The sequence below is a fragment of the Balaenoptera ricei genome, chromosome 16, assembly GCF_028023285.1.
Source record: "Balaenoptera ricei isolate mBalRic1 chromosome 16, mBalRic1.hap2, whole genome shotgun sequence".
Taxonomy (NCBI): domain Eukaryota; kingdom Metazoa; phylum Chordata; class Mammalia; order Artiodactyla; family Balaenopteridae; genus Balaenoptera; species Balaenoptera ricei.
Genome location: NC_082654.1, coordinates 115,669,058 through 115,683,282, shown reverse-complemented (window position 1 = coordinate 115,683,282; position 14,225 = coordinate 115,669,058).

The window sequence follows — 14,225 nt, the reverse complement described above, 5'->3', positions numbered from 1 at the left end:
GTCAGAAAAGATGCTTGATATGATTTCAATTTTCTTAAATTTACTGAGGCTTGATTTGTGACCCAAGATGTGATCTATCCTGGAAAATGTTCCGTGCGCACTTGAGAAGAATGTGTAATCTGCTGTTTTTGGATGGAATGTCCTATAAATATCAATTAAATCTATCTGGTCTATTGTGTCATTTAAAGCTTGTGTTTCCTTATTAATTTTCTGTTTGGATGTTCTGTCCATTGGTGTAAGTGAGGTGTTACAGTCCCCCAGTATTATTGTGTTACTGTTGATTTCCTCTTTTAGAGCTGCTAGCAGTTGCCTTACGTATTGAGGTGCTCCTATGTTGGGTGCATATATATTTATAATTGCTATATCTTCTTCTTGGATTGATCCCTTGATCATTACGTAGTGTCCTTCCTTGTTTCTTGTAACATTCTTTATTTTAAAGTCTATTTTATCTGATATGAGTATTGCTACTCCACCTTTTTTGTGATTTCCACTTGTATGGAATACCTTTTTCCATCCCCTCACTTTCAGTCTGTATGTGTCCCTAGGTCTCAAGTGGGTCTCTTGTAGAGAGCATATGTATGGGTCTTGTTTTTGTATCCATTCAGCGAGCCTGTGTCTTTTGGTTGGAGCATTTAATCCATTCACATTTAAGGTAATTATTGACATATATGTTCCTATTACCATTTTCTTAATTGTTTTGGGTTTGTTTTTGTAGGTCCTTTTCTTCTCTTGTGTTTCCCACTTAGAGAAGTTCCTTTAGCATTTGTTGTACAGCTGGTTTGGTGGTGCTGAATTCTCTTAGCTTCTGCTTGTCTGTAAAGCTTTTGATTTCTCCATCGAATCTGACTTGAGATCCTTGCTGGGTAGAGTAATCTTGGTTGTAGGTTCTTCCTTTTCATCACTTTAAGTATATCATGCCACTCCCTTCTGGCTTGTAGAGTTTCTGCTGAGAAATCAGCTGTTAACCTTACGGGAGTTCCCTTGTATGTTATTTGTCGTTTTTCCCTTGCTGCTTTCAATAATTTTTCTTTGTCTTTAATTTTTGCCAATTTGATTACTATATGTCTCGGCGTGTTTCTCCTTGGGTTTATCCTGTATGGGACTCTCTGCACTTCCTGGACTTGGGTGCCTGTTTCCTTTCCCATGTTCCGGAAGTTTTCTACTATAATCTCTTCAAATATTTTCTCAGGTCCTTTCTCTCTCTCTTCTCCTTCTGGGAGAATGTTGTTCTCCCATAATGTAAATGTTGTTGCATTTAATGTTGTCCCAGAGGTCTCTTAGGCTCTCTTCATTTCTTTTCATTCTTTCTTCTTTATTCTGTTCCACAGCAGTGAATTCCACCATTCTGTCTTCCAGGTCACTTATCCATTCTTCTGCCTTAGTTATTCTGCTACTGATTCCTTCTAGTGTAGTTTTCATTTCAGTTATTGTATTGGTCATCTGTGTTTCCTTGTTCTTTTTTTTTTAAATTTATTTATTATTTATTTATTTTTGGCTGTGTTGGGTCTTCATTTCTGTGCGAGGGCTTTCTCTAGTTGCGGCAAGCAGGGGCCACTCTTCATCGCGGTGTGCAGGCCTCTCACTATTGCAGCCTCTCTTGTTGCAGAGCACAGGCTCCAGACGCGCAGGCTCAGTAGTTGTGGCTCACGGGCCTAGTTGCTCCACGGCATGTGGGATCTTCCCAGACCAGGGCTCGAACCCGTGTCCTCTGCATTGGCAGGCAGATTCTCAACCTCTGTGCCACCAGGGAAGCCCTGTTTCTTTGTTCTTTAATTCTTCTAGGTGTTTGTTCTTTAATTCGTCTAGGTCTTTGTTAAACAATTCTTGCATCTTCTCAATCTTTGCCTCCATTCTTTTTCCGAGGTCCTGGATCATATTCACTATCATTATTCTGAATTCTTTTTCTGGAAGATTGCCTATCTCCATTTCATTTAGTTGTTTTTCTGAGGTTTTATCTTGTTCCTTCATCTGGTACATAGCCCTCTGCCTTTTCATCTTGTCTATCTTTCTGTGAATATGATTTTTGTTCCACAGGATGCAGGACTTTAGTTCATCTTGCTTCTGCTCTCTGCCCTCTGGGGGATGAGGCTATCTAAGGGGCCTGTGGAAGTTTCCTGATGGGAGGGACTTGTGGTGGGTAGAGCTGGCTCTTGCTCTGGTGGGCAGAGCTCAGTAAAACTTTATTCAGCTTCTCTGCTGATGGGTGGGGCTGGGTTCCCTCCCTGTTGCTTGTTTGGCCTGAGGCAACCCAACACTGGAGCCTACCAGGCTCTTTTGTGGGACTAATGGCGGACTCTGGGAGGGCTCACACCAAGGAGTACTTCCCAGAACTTCTGCTGCCAGTGTCCTTGTCCCTTAGTGAGACACAGGTGCCCCCCGCCTCTGCAGGAGACCCTCCAACACTAGCAGGTAGCTCTGGTTCAGTCTCCTATGGGGTCACTGCCCCTTCCCCTGGGTCCCGATGCGCACACTACTTTGTGTGTGCCCTCCTAGAGTGAAGTCTCTGTTTCCCCCAGTCCTGCTGAAGTCCTGCAATCAAATCTTGCTAGCCTTCAAAGTCTGATTCTCTAGGAATTCCTCCTCCCATTGCCAGACCCACAGGTTGGGAAGCCTGATGTGTGGCTCAGAACCTTCACTCCAGTGGGTGGACTTCTGTGGTATAAGTGTTCGCCAGTCTGTGAGTCACCCACCCAGCAGTTATGGGATTTGATTTTATTGTGATAGCGCCCCTCTTACCATCTCATTGCGGCTTCTCCTTTGTCTTTGCATGTGGGGTATCTTTTTTGGTGAGTTCCAGTGTCTTCCTGTCGATGATTGTTCAGCAGTTAGTTGTGATTCTGGTGTTCTCGAAAGAGGGAGTGAGAGCATGTCCTTCTACTCCTCCATCTTGAACCAACCTCACATGACACTCTTTAAGCCAAGAGCCAGCCTGGAGAACTGAAATGCACCCAGGAAACACTGAGGCTTAAAATGAGAGTGGTCAGCAAGAACCCAGACTGTGCTGACCTGGCCCACCTGCCACCCTTTCAGATGGGAAAGAGCCAAGAAAGGTTTGAGGACAATGAAGCCCACCTATGTGCTTTGTGGAGAATGCCCATCACTCTTTTTTTCCTGTTTATACCAATAATATCCGTTAGTCAAAAATAAATAAGCAGGGGATGGGAGAGGGATGGATTGGGAGTTTGGGGTTAGCAGATGCAAACTATTATATATAGGATGGATAAACAACAAGGTCCTACTGCATAGCACAGGGAACTATATTCAATATCCTGTAATAAACTATAATGGAAAAGAATATGAACAAGAATATATATGTATAACTGAATCACTTTGTTGTAGAGCAGAAATTAACACATTGTAAATCAACTATACTTCAGTAAAACTAATTTTTTTAAAATCTCAAATAAATAAATATGCCAAAAAAAAGAGGTGGAAACCCCTCATCATCCCACAGACATGGAGAGTGAGTGAATGCCACATTGCACCCACTCAGATCTCTGCATTTCTGACACGCTCCTGGGTCATGCAGAGGCTGCTGGTGCAGGGACCACACTTCGAGTAACAGGGCCCTGCCAGATGTTTTTAAATATGCATGTATATACATTTTTGTTCTAAAAATTTTGCATAGAGTACATACTATAATATTTTGTAACATAACTCAATTTAATAACTTATTGTGACTCCCTTTCTGTATCAAAATTATACTTCAATAATATATTTTAATTATACTTCAATAATAAATTTTAATTTTAATTGGATACACAGAATCTGATTAGATATAAGTTCAAGAATTTATTTAACCAATCTTCTATTGTTGGACACATGGGCTGTTTTCAATTTTTTTTCTATTATAAATAGCATTGCAACAATGAATTTTGTGAATAAACCTTGTCATACACCCTAAATTATTTTTTTAGAATTTCAGTAAGTAAAGTTAAAGACATGCATACTTTGGGGGCCTTCCATAAAGATTACTAAACTGCCCACCCTCCAAAAAAGTTTACCAACAAGCACAACCACCGGTAGTATACCAATCACTCCCACTTAAAACAATTCTCCAGGACTACTCTGGTGGCACAGTGGTTAAGAATCTGCCTGCCAATGCAGGGGACACGGGTTTGAGCCCTGGTCCGGGAAGATTTCACATGCTACAGAGCAATTAAGCCCGTGTGCTACAGCTACTGAGTCTGTGCTCTAGAGCCCGTGAGCCACAACTACTGAGCCTGCAAGCCACAACTACTGAAGCCCGTGCACCTAGAGCCTGTGCTCCGCAACAAGAGAAGCTACTGCAATGAGAAGCCCGCGCACTGCAACAAAGAGTAGCCCCTGTTCGCTGCGACAAAGACTCAATGCAGCCAAAAATAAAATGTAAATAAATAGATTTATTAAAAAAAAAAAAAAAGAATTATTAAAAAAAAACAAAAACAATTCTCCAGTGAAGTAAAAGCAAATGATACCTTCAGGTTCCTGTCTCAGCTTTTGTTACATCAGGAAAGTCATACAATTTCCTAATGGGAAAGCCCAGGCTCTCACTCCCTCATTCATTACACATCTACTCACCACCTAACTATGCAGTGAGGCATTGGATAGTCACCATCCAGAAAAGAACAACGACCCCATAAAAATGGTCTGTTTTCTCTACTGTTCTCCAAATACTCTAAGATCTCAAGAAATTACTTTCTTAGAAGGGCCTACTGAGACGCTGTATCTGTTGCCTTAGATTTGCTGATGAGGCACTTGAAGCCAAGCAGTGCGGTGACCTGCCCAGTCTCAGACCTCTAGGAAACCAGCCTGGTGGCTTGCCCTCCATCCTTTTCCTCTCCTGCCGAACCTAGCTGGTGCCCCTCACAAAAGCGCATCTCAGTCCTCTCCTGGCTCCACCACAGAGACGTTCTGCTCCTCTGATTTCCTGCGCACTCGGTCGGCACATGTCACTGAGGTACCATGCTGCGCTGGGGGCTGTGCGAGGTGAGAGGCGGCTGCCAGGGAGAGCGCTGGAGTGGCTGAGCCACGTCTATCAGCTCAAGGGGGCCCGGTGAGCATGGTGCTGGTCCCACGTCCTCAGGAGCCACGATGCACTTGGGATGAATGGCCCGCGTCAGCCTGTGCTGCCTCTGATGCCCATGCCATAGCAGCCGTTACTTGTCCCCCTGCCCTGAGAGCCCTCGGGGCTGTGTGAGTGGGGGGAGGACTCCTGCTGGGCCCTCCCATGACTGTGGGGAGGAGGAACTGTACTGCCAGGGGAGGCGGCAAGCCGGTTACAGGCCATGAATCCAGGCCTGGACGAGGACAGAAGCAAAGAGACACCCAGGAGTCAGCCTGAGAAATGCATCAGAGGCCGGCCGAGAGGACGGGGAAGGCGAGACAGGTGTCTAAGGTGATGGGACACTTTCCCTTGGGTATTACAGGGAATAGAAAGAGCAAGTTTGGGGGCAGAGGTTAAGAGAATAATTGGGACACGGTGAATCTGAAGTGCCTCTGGGACAGCCCAGTGGAAACGTCTGGTAGAAACTTGGACAAGAGGGTCCGGAAAACTGGGTCACGTGATGGTTACTTTTATGTGTCAACTAGACTGGGCTAGGGGATGTCCAGAGAGCTGGTAAAACATTATTTCTAGGTGTGTCTGTGAGGGTGTTTCCAGAAGAGATTAGCATTTGAATTGGTGAACTGAGTAAAGCAGAGGGCCCTCCCCAATGTGGGTGGGCTTCACCCAATCCCCTGAGCACTCAAATAGAACAAAAAGGCAGAGGGAGGGTGAATTCACTCTCTGCTTGAGCTGAGACATCCGTCTTCTCCTGCCCTAGTGCTCCTGGGTCTCAGGCCTTCAGAATCAGATCGGAACTTGCACCACCAGCCCCGCCTGATTCTCAGGCCTTCAGGCTCGGACTGAATTACACCACTGGCTTTCCTGGTACTGCAGCTTGCGGGTGGCGGGTCGTGGGACTTCTCTGCCTCCATAACTACATAAGCCAATTCGTATAATAAACCTCCTCTTATATACATATGCACCTATATCCTATTGGTTCTGTTTCTCTGGAGAACCCTGACTAGTACAGTCACTTACGCTCTCTGAGTCCCAGTGGGGACCCGAGCTGGTCTAGGAGTCCTTGGTCTCAATGCCTGGTGAAGCAGGAAGGGTGGATGGACATAGACCAAGGAAAGAGCAGAACCAGCGTGAAGAGGGCTAAGCAGAAAGCTCTGGCCTCCTGAGGGTTTCTGGGCATTTACTGGGCAGGTGGGCAAGTGCCCAGGAAGACAGGTTGCAAAGGAGGGTCAGAAAAAGCGAAGTAGATACACAGGGAGGAGCTGAAGGAGGAACATTTCCTAAAAAAAGACCCACTGAAACTATAAATGCAGTTTTCTGTTGACCCACAAATCCACCTCCAAGAATCTGTCCATCAAAACCACTTATACAAATGCTTGAATACGCTTACAAAAATATTCATGGTTTTTGTAACAGAGAAAAATTGGAGGCAACCCCAGTGCTTAAGGCAGCACCTGGCACACAGTAGCACTTCATAAGCCATTCATTTAATGAATGAATAGACTCAGTTTCATTAATAGGACTACTGCTCACCTAAATTATGGAAAATCAATTCCAAGTGGAACTCTGCTGCCATAAAAAATTAAGTAGACTTATATTCAGGGATGTTTATGGTGTCCTGTAAAGTGAAAAAGTCACCAAATGTTTCAGGTAAACATGGACTCCTTTCCGAAAATACCTATGTGTATATTTGCATACATATACCTATGTATTATACATTATATACTGACATTAATTTGCAGGGGATTTGTTGAGAAAGTGCTCTCAGCTGAAACTTTTAAGGGACTGAGGGAAGCAGGAAAGGGCAGGGGAGGAGCCAGGGAAGGTTGTGGGCCCATCAGAAGCGTCACCTGATCTCAATGGGAGCTCTGGAGCATGAATGGCACCACGGAGCTGCCCCACCTCAAAGCAAGGGGACCAGGTTTTCATTTCTGCATTATTCAGTCACTGCTTGGGGGCTGCCCCCATGGGACACGCATTGACCTCCCAGACACTGCTGGACAAGGCAGATGATTTCTGCTGAGGTGATTCTCCAGAAAAGGGTGCAACACTGAACCATTAGCAGCTGGGATGGGTGTATTGGTTAGATGAAGAAAATCTAGGTCGCAACAACAGTATCTAATATAGATGTACAAATGTGTGTGTGTGTGTGTTTGCAGGTGTGCAGAAAAAATCTGGAAGAATATCCCCCAAGGTATCAATAGCAAATACCTCCAAAGATGGAGATGGGGGTGGAGAAGGGCAATGAAAGAAGAAAAGTTTATATTTTACTTAATATATTTCCATCTTGTAATAAAAAACAAAAGGAGGTTGGCCAGCAGAGCTAAAAGCTGCAGATAGGCCAAGCCGTCTAAAAATGGAGAAGAGCCCCTGTGGGCTGATGAGAAGAACCTTCTGACTGCAGGGTGTTTGGGGATCAGGCCGAGGAACGCTTGGGGGCGGAGGGCCATGAAATAGGGCCAGCATTCCGGCAGAGGGTGTTGGAGAACATGGTGGGTGGCCAGGAGCCGTACCTCTGGGCCATGCAGGGACCCTTAGCCAAATCAGCCTTTCTGGGGCTGAGACTCCCCATCTCACTTCACTCTCAGCGCTCACTCTGTAATGAATGATTTTTCCTTTCTCTTGAAATGAATGAACAAATGGGAGTCTTAAGGAAGTTATGCCAAAAGCCAGGATGTTCCTTCCCAGAAGATAAATCGTACACATTGTCATGAGGGAGAACAGCAACTTGTCAGGAATTATGCGTCTTTGCTATTTGAGGTTCCTCTTAGAAATTAGAGTGCCAGAGCACCTGGTCCACTGAGAGGTGGGAGGGTGGGGAGGGGATGGTGACCAGACAGGCCCAGACGACACTAGCCCTGTGGGCAGGAGAGTCCTTGCATCCAATCCCCTGCCACAGCCAAGCTTCTCCTGGGCCCTCCAGCCCAGCAACCTCCTGGTCCTCGTCACGGGATGGGAGCCAGGCTGAGAGCCTGACCACCGAGGACAGGGCCACAGACAATGTAGCAGGCAGTGGAAGCCCAGGAGACTCAACCAGTGTCTGCTGGCTCAAAGCAGGGGCAATCACACATTGGTGTCTATCTCAGTAAGCCTGGGCTGCCATAGACCGGGTGGCTTAAACAACAAACATTTGCTTCTCACAGTTGTAGAGGCTGGAAGTCCAAGATTCAGGATGCCAGCGTGGTCGGGTTCTGCTGAGGCCCCCTTTCTGGTTTACAATCAGCCACCTTCTCATTGTATGCTCACATGGCGGATAGAGAGGGCTAGCTTTTTCCCTCTTCTTATAAGGGCACTAATCGTATCATGGGGCTCCTTATGACCTAATTTCCTGCCAAAGGCCCTGCATCCTAATACCATCCAATGGGGTTAGAATTTCAACATATGAATTTTGGAAGGTCACAAACATGCAGTCCATAACTGCAGTGATGTTCCAAGATGGTAAATCTTCAGGAGAAGACAACCTTGTGAAGGTTGCTTAGTGAATTTAGAACAACATGATATGATAACGTATGATGATGATGACATGTAAGCAGCTGGTTCTGGCAGGATCTGAAAACATGCATAGTGCCCAAAAAAGGTGTTATGTTGGAGCAAACAAGCCTGTAAATGTGACCGGGCAAAAGAGTCACTCTCCAGGAAACACTGATGATCCCAGAAGGGGTGGCCCAGTGCCTGCATTAGCTCCTCAGAAGCCCCCTATGGAATGTTTCTGTACCATGGCAAGCCTGTTGGAAAAGCATGAGGTCAAGAGAATGGAAAGGAGATATTAATGATAGATGAATTAACACAGCAAAGCGAGTATGTACGATAGGTGTTACACCCTAAATTCTGAATATGTAGAGCCAACTTTTCTATCTGTTGTTAGGAATGGCAACAGTTAGGACTACACAAAATGATGCTTGGACATGTGAGATAGGTGGTTAGGGTGTTAGAAACAAGCCACTGTGGGTGACGATGGATCTCAGTTTAGAAATGATGGTGTGGGTCACACAGACCACTAATACCTTGACCAAATCATTTCAGAGTGGGGTGTTGAGACTTGGGGTGCAAACATGGGAGTGGCAAGTGACAGTAATTTTTTCCCCAGATAGACTACAAAAATTACAGGGTAATGGAAAAAAGGCGTAGACTCCACCTTCAGCAAAAGGAGGATACAGTAATGATCTATAGACTCAAATTTTGTGTAAGGACTATCAAAATAAACTGAAATCTGCTCAGAATTCATATGGGGAGAAGCTGAACTGGAGAGGAGTCCTTGTGAGCAGCAGATCTCAGGAGACAATCACAAAAACTGCCTTTCCTATAGGTAAGGGGCACACTCCAGATTATAGACCTATATCGGTGACCTGCAGCAATGGTTGTGGGATGGCGGTAGCAGTAAGCAGGAGGAGATAGACCCAACAAAGGAGGAAGTCCTATGGAAACATCCAGCGTGAGGCTGCAATTCTCAGAAATTGCCAGTAAAAAACATTCCCTAAAATAACCTCCTACCGATATCAAAGCAAGGAAAATCTAACTTATTACATGATGAGCTAAAAGGCTGCTGGCATGGCATCAGTATAAAGACAAAATCAGGAAAAAAAAAGTGAGTAAGATCATCAAAACTTACCAGGCAAAGAATACCCATCTGAAAAATGTTGCCATAAAATTGTTAAAAACAAAACATCTTTCTACAAATTGAAAAAAAAAAAAACTTTATAAAGCAACAACATATTTAAAGGAAGATCACAAAGTAGAAATACAAGATGGTGAGAAAACCAAAGTGAATAAAAGAGTGTAGACATGAGGAAAACGTATTAAGGGACACAGAGGATAGAAATGAGACAGGCAACCAAAATGAAACACGCAAGAAAGAACTAAAAGAATTTGAGAGGAAAAAAGGATTTGAGACAGAGATCAGAGTTAGCATATTTGGCCTATAAATAATTGTAAATGAGGGCTCCTCATGTGTTTTTTAGAAAAGGATTTTCAGATTACATCACAAAGTAAAAACCCAGCTCTATGCTGAATACAAGAGAAGCACTGAAAGATGGACAAATATACTATGCAAATGTAAATAAATAAAAATCACTGCCTCATGCACTTCTCTCTGTTAAGCACATTCTTTAAACAAGTCTTACAGGAGCATGAACTATAAGAATCACACACTTCTAAACACAGGGCTTTACAAAGACAACTATGTTCATCTTCTCACGCAGTGTTTAAATATGTCTCAGAGTGTCACTCTGTAAAATGCTGTGTTTAGAAGTGTTTGGTTCCTGTAGTTCATGATAGGAATGCAAAATGGTACAGCCACTTAGAAAACAGTTGAGCATTTTCTAAAAAAGTTATAGATACCCTTACTAAATGACCCAGTAATCCTACTCTTGGGGATTTATCCCAGAGAAAAGAAGACTTACATTCCCACAAATACCTGTACACAAATGTACCTAGCAGCTCTATTCATAACTGCCAAAAACAACCCAAATGGTCTCCAATGGATGAAAGTGGTATATCCATACAATAGAATACTACTCAGCAATGAAAAAGGAAGAAAATATTGATACCCAAAACAATCTGGATGAATTTCAAAGGTATTGTGCTTAGTGAAAGTAGCCAGTCTCAAAAGGTTATAGACCATATGATTCTACTCCTAGGTAATTTTCTAAAAGACAAAATTATAGTGATGGAGAACAGATCAGTTGTTTAGAGAGGCTAGAAATAGGGGGAGGGTGTGAATAGCATGAGAGTTTTGTGTTTTTAGGTCATAGAACAGTTTTGCATCCTGATTATGGTGGTAGCTATGTAAATATACTATATATATACATAACAATTCATCAAGCTATACACCAAAAGGAAAAAGTCAATTTTACTGTATAATTATTTTTTAAATAAATTCATTTAGTCATTTAAAGAAAAATAAACTGAGAGGAAACATAAAGAAGTCATTAACAAAGATAAAAACAGAAATTAGTAATTTGGAAAAAAGGAAAAATAGCATGGGACTTCCCTGGTGGTCCAGTGGTAAAGAATCCGCCTTCCAATACAGGGGATGCAGGTTCAATCCTTGGTCAGGCAACTAAGATCTCACATGCCGTGGGGCAACTAAGCCCACGTACCACAACTACTGAGCTCCCGCGCCTCAACTAGAGAGCTCACATGCCGCAAACTACAGAGTCCACACGCTCTGGAGCCCATGTCACAATTAGAGAGATGCCCGCACACCACAACAAAGAACCCACTCGCCACAGCGAAAGATCCCACATGCTGCAGTGAAGACCTGATGCAGCCAAATAAATAAATATTAAAAAAAAAAAGCAAAATAGCATAATTGACAAATAAATTCAAAATCTTATTGTTGGGGGGATGGTGGCGGGTTGGAATCTATAAGCCACTAACATGAGGGAAAAAAATGTTTTTAATACCACAAAGAAATAATGAGGGAGAAATAACCAGAAACAGAAAATTAAAAGAATTATAAAGATTTACTTGGTCAATTCTATTCAAATATATTTGAAAACATTTAAGAAATCAGTAATTTCCTAGAAAAATATAACTTATTGGAACGAACTTCAAAAGAGTTAGAAAATTTAAATAGAGTGATTTGCAAGAGGTAGATAAGATTGCTGATACAGGTTGAATTGTGTCCTCCAAATTTTATATATTGAAGTTCTATCCCCCAGCAGTTCAAAAGGTGCCCTTATTTGGGGATACAGTCATTGCAGATGTAATTAGTTAAGTTAGGATGAAGTCACAGTGGAGCAGGTTGAGCCCTAATACAATATGACTGGTGTCCTTATAAAAAGGGGAAATGTGGACACAAACACAGGTACACCGGGAGATGTCATGAGAAGACTGGAAGTTTGTTGCCACAAACCAAGGGATTACCAGAAGCTAGGAGAGAGGCCTGGAACACATCCTTCCCCAGAGCCTGCAGAGGAGCATGGCCCTGTCAACACCTTGATATCACACTTCTGGACTCCAGAACTGTGAGACAAAAAATTTCTATTGTTGAAGCCACTCAGTATGAGGTAACTTGTTATGGCAGCCCCGGAAAACTAATATAGTTTTCAATGAATTATTCTCCAGAATAGCCTTAGCTAATTTTGTAAGGTAATTTACATAGCTTTTAATAAATAACAATACTTTCAGTGCTTTTTAAACTGCTACAAAGTGGTGAAAATGAGAAAAACTTCCAATATTTTTCTATGAAGTAAATGTAACATTGAAACCTGATGAGGAGTGTACCCACAAAAAGGGAGAAGATATAGATCAATCTTAATTATTAATTCTGATTTTAAAATCCTAAATTAAATATTCAAAAACAAAATTTATCAGTGCACTAAGATAAATATACATCATTATGACTAAGCAGAATTTATTCCAAGAATAAGACAATGACTGAATATTAGGAAATTAATATAATTCATGAATTCACTGGCTCTAAAGAGAAAAATTATATGATCACCTCCATAGACCATAAAAGTTTTATATCCAGTCTTAGTTTAAATATTAGTTTAAATATTTTAAATGAAACAAGAATAGATTAATACTTCATAACATGATAAATGTATAATCTATCTCAAAAATTCATATCCCTAGAAGAATTCCTAACAGTGCCAGAAACAAAACAAGAATGTCCTCTATTACCATTATGATATAATACTGCACTGGAGGAACCAGCCAATACAATTAGATAAGAGAAATAAATTAGCAGAAATACTGGAAAGAGAAACTATGGTAGGATTGTATACCTGAAAAATCCAAGATAATCAATGAAAAAGTATAACAAACAGTAAGAAAATTTATTAAATTAGCAGAGAACAAAATTAATATACCAAAATCCATAGCTTTTCACATATAAAAGCAACAATCAAGTAGAAAATATGAATTATCAACCCAATAACAAAAAGACAAATAGCCTAATTTTTAAACAGGGCAAAGGACTTGAGTACACACCTTTAAAGAAGACACACAAATAGTCAATAAACATAAGAAAAGATGTTCAGCAGAATTAGTCATTAGGGAAACATAAATCAAAACCATAGTGAGATACTACTTCATACTCTCTAGAATGGTTATTAAAAAAAAGATGGACAATAAAAAGTACTGATGAGGTTGCATAGAAATTTAAACCCTCATAAACTATTGATGGGAATATAAAATGGTGCAGCCACTTTAGAAAACAGTTTGGCAGTTCCTTAAAACGCTAAAAATAGAGTTACCATATGACACAGTAATTCCACCCTTACGTATATACCTGCAGTATTGTGATTTATAAGAAATATGTATTTGGCCATTCAGGTGACCAAAATATTTTTCTCATATACATTTGGTCTTTGTTTATAGTTCCTGGCTCACAGCTCCCCAAACCCTTGGTATCTCCTGAGTGATAAGAACAACGGGAGCATCTTCTTTCACAATATTTGGTGTCTTGCTCTCAGTTCCTGAAATGGCTTCAGAGCCGTAAAGGTGAAATGGGTGTCTTGTTATTTGTATCAAGCCCCTTTCCACCACACTGTGTTTATGTTAATAAGGTGACTTTTGGAAAGCACCTAAAGATGGGGGTTGGTTGCCAAGGGAACTGACCATAAATAGTGGGTTGGAACTTTCAGTCGCACTCTCTGATTTCCGGGAATGGGGGAAGGGCTGAAGGTTGAATCAATCACCAATGACCAATGATTTAATCAATAATGCCTATGTATGGAAGCCTCCATAAAACCCAAAAGGATTGGGCTCAGAGAGCTTCCAGGTTGGTGAATACGTGGAGATTTGGGGAGAGGGGCACCCTCAGCGAGAGAGCATGGATGCTCTGCACCCGTTCCACATGCCTTGCCCCAGGGGTCCCCAGCCTGTTAGGAACTGGGCCACACAGCAGGAGGTGAGTGGCGAGCAAGCTAGCAAAGCTTCATCTGCCACTCCCCATCGCTCCCCATCACTCCCATTACTGCCTGCACCATCCCCCCGCCACTGCCCCATCCGTAGAAAAACTGTCTTCCACAAAACCAGTCCCTGGTGCCAAAAGGGTTGGGGACCGCTGCCTTGCCCTATGCATCTCTTCCATCTGACTGTTCCGGAGTTATATCTTTTTATACTAACCTGGTGATCTAGTAAGTAAAATGTTTCTTTGAGTTCTGTGAGCCACTCTAGCAAATTAATCAAACCAAGGAGGAGGTTACTGGAACTTCCAATCTATAGCCAG